Genomic DNA, 3,678 nt, shown 5'->3' on the forward strand with positions numbered 1-3,678 from the left:
GGAATAACATTTTTTTTTGGGGGGCCAAAAGAAAAAACGAAAAAAAAAAGTAAGCACCCCAGGAAAGTAAAGGGGCCTACTATCTAGAAGGGTCGGGGAGGCATGGCTAGCTTGTGGTTTTAAAAAGTTTACGGCCCCAGCTTGGGTTACTTAAGTTGGGGCTGGATGGGGTTTTGACTTTGGGGTAGGGAAAGTAGGGTTGAGCAGTAAGTTGGGGGGTTGCGTTAAAAGCTTTGGGTTTAGTTTAAGTGGGTTGAGTGGGTTTGGGGAAAATTAGGAGGGTTTGAAATATTTATTTGGGGTTTCTTTGCAGTAGTCAATAAGGAATTTAGGGGGGTTCGAGTAATAGTTGGTGTTTTGGGTTTGATTGGCGGGGGTAGTAGGGGGTTTGGGACTGGGGAGCAGGTTGATTTAGATGGTTAGGATAGTAGCGGATAAAATTTATTCATTTGGGGGTTAAAGGATGGGTTTAGATTGGGTTGTTTTATTTTTGGGGGGGGGGTTACGTTAAGGGGGGTTACACTTTTTTGCCCCCGGTAAATGGGAGGGGGGGCGCAAAGTCCTCCCTGGGTATGTGGGTTATGGGGGTTTTTACAGCCTTATAGATAGAAATAATCATACATACAAAAACAAATACATACATACATACATAATAATATATTATACATATATATATATATAAAATATATAATATATATATATATATATTATATATAAAATCATATACACACATTTATATTCCCTATTCCCTTTTTTGTTACATCTTTATTAAAATTTATTACCCTTATTATTATTACTGTATTTTTGTTTTATTACCCCCGGTTATTTATTAATTATCCTCACCATCGTCTTTATTATTATCATTACATTATTGTCATTTTTAATATCATCTCTCTGTTATCCTTATTTGTATTATCATCAACCCATCTTTTGACAGGGGGATTTTTCTCTCCAAACTGACAAGAATAATCACGGATACTTATTTTAAAATTTTCTAAAAGGGGCAAAAAAAATATGTGTTGGAATGGGATGACTGTATAGAAAACCCAAAATAATAATAAAAAAAGGGTGTCCAGAAAAACATATGCTATGATACGTGTACATAACCCTTTTGGGTAAAAAAAAAAATGAAATAAAAAAAAAATAGATAAAAAAAATAGATAAAAAAAGCTGAGAAATGTAAAAAAAAAGGTGAATTAATGAAAGTTTCTCGACTCGACTACGAAATTTGTTAGTAATGCAGATCGATTGGTTCGTGGGAAATTCTAATTAGGGTAACAATAACAGGTGTTTCATTCAAATATGTTTTGGTGATTTTACGAGTGTTTTCTCCTCCAATCCCCCCCCCCCCCCTCCATATGGGGAAATATTGTACCCACCTCCCTTGTTTACGGCACCCTGGGGAGTAGAATAGAAAGAGATTAATTCACCGGGGGGTTGAGAGAGAGAGCGAGAAAGAGGGAGAGAGAAGGAGGGAGGAGGGGAAAAAAGGGGAAAGAGGGGGGAGAGGGGAGAGAGAGAAAAGGGGGGGGGGGGAGGGTGGGGGGGAGGGGAGGGAGAGGAGAGGAGAGGAGAGAGAAGGGAGAGAGAGAGAGAAGAGGGGGGTAGAGAGAGGGGGGGGAGCGAGGGGGGGAGAGAGAGAGAGAGAGAGAGAGAAAAGGAGGAGAGAGGAGGAGAAGAGGGGAGAGAGAGAGGGGGGGGGGGGGAGAGAGAGGAGAGAGGGGGAAGGAGAGAGAGAGAGAGAAAAAGATAGGGAGAGAGAGAGAGAAAAAGAGAGGGAGAGAGAGAGAGAGAAAGAGAGAGAGAGAGAGGAATTTAGGCCTAATTTCTTGAGGTTTAATCGAAATAATTGATAAGTCTCCTCGATGTAAGCTATTTTTTCCCATTCATACCTTCGTTACATTTGTTGGGGTCCCGAAGTCAGCACTATGCAAAAAGGCTCTGGTTATGAGTTAGGAAATGGGTCAGCCCCTCTCTCTCTTTTCCCCCAAAACCCATTTTAAAGGGTATTTACTCATAACGTAAAAGAAAGAAAAAACACACACACACCAAACACACACACAAAACCAACACACCACACACACCACAAAACACACAAAATAATATAAATATATATATATAAATATAATATATATATATAAATAATAATTTGGGGTGGGTGTGTGGTTGAAGAATAATAAAAAAAAATTAAAAAAATAGTTAAAAATAATAGGGGTATATAAAAAAATAAATAAAAAAGAAAAAAAATTTAAATTAATATATAAAGATAAAAGGTAAATTTTATTATATTATAAGTAAAATAAAAAAGAAAAAAAAATTTAAGAAAATTGAAAAAAAAATAAGGAAAAAAAAAAAATAAATAAAAATTTAAAAAAAGAAAAATTTTTAAAGATAGATATTTTAATTTTTAAGGGAAAATAAAAAAAGGAAAAAAAAAAAATAAAATGGTTTTTAAAATAAATTTAAAATTATATAAAGAATAAAATTAAAATAAAATAAATAGAAAAAAAAAAAAGGGGAAAAATAATAAAATAAAAATTATTTAAAATAGATAATAAAGAATAAAAATAAATTTAAAATATAAAAAGATAATATAAAGTAAAAATAAGAAAAAAAAATATAAAAAAAATATTTATATAAAAGAATATAAATTAAAATTATAAAATTAATATATATTTTTTAAGATATAATATATAATTTTTAATATAATTAAATTTAAAATAATGTATATAATTTTAATAATAAATTATATTAAAAAAACAAAAATTAAAAAATTATAAAAATAGAAAATATATAATATTTAAAGAATAATTATATATTTAATAATTAAAAAAATTTTAATATATATAGATAAATTATAGTAAAATTTAATATATAATATATATTTTAATATATATAATTAATATAAAATAATAATATATATAATATATATGTATAAAAATATAAATTTATATATATTATTAAAAACTTAATTTAATAATATTTTTAAATTTTTATAATATAATTATATATATAACACATATATACATAACACATATATAGAGCCTTTTGAATTCAATTTAGAATTAAGTAGTTCATTAATCGGTCTTTTTAAAAAAATTTAAGGAAATTCTTTTTAAAGCTTTTCGGGGATCCATGTTGATTAATAAAAGAATTACGTCGAACAGGGGGAATGAGGAAGGGAATATTATATCGCAAATGTGGAAAAATTAGCAATGGGAAAAAAAAAAGGTTTCCCGTGAATTGCAGCTGTATTTTAAATTTGATTTTAATTGCTTAGCATGACTATTTGAAAAAATTTTATGTTTTTAAATGTAATCTTTTCATGCTTTTCATATGCCAGAAAATTTAAGAAGAATTTGTTGAAAATGAAAAAGCAAAAAAAGAAGATAAGCCTTTTTTAACCACAGTTTTTTTTCTATTGAAATTTTTGTACTAAAGAGACCTAAATTAACATAGATCTATATTTACATTTTGTTTTCTTATGCTTAATGTACAAATTTTAGCCTAAATTCAACCTACCCCCATTACATTGTAAGAATTTAAAATGTCTTTAAATTGAAGATAACCGAATAGACGAAAGCACAGATAAAATAAAAAAAAATCACCCACGGCTGCAGAGTCACGGGGGGAAACTTCAACTTTTGCAAAAAAATTTATTTAACTGTATGGGTTTTA

The sequence above is a fragment of the Penaeus monodon genome, chromosome 5 (genome assembly GCF_015228065.2).
Source record: "Penaeus monodon isolate SGIC_2016 chromosome 5, NSTDA_Pmon_1, whole genome shotgun sequence".
Taxonomy (NCBI): domain Eukaryota; kingdom Metazoa; phylum Arthropoda; class Malacostraca; order Decapoda; family Penaeidae; genus Penaeus; species Penaeus monodon.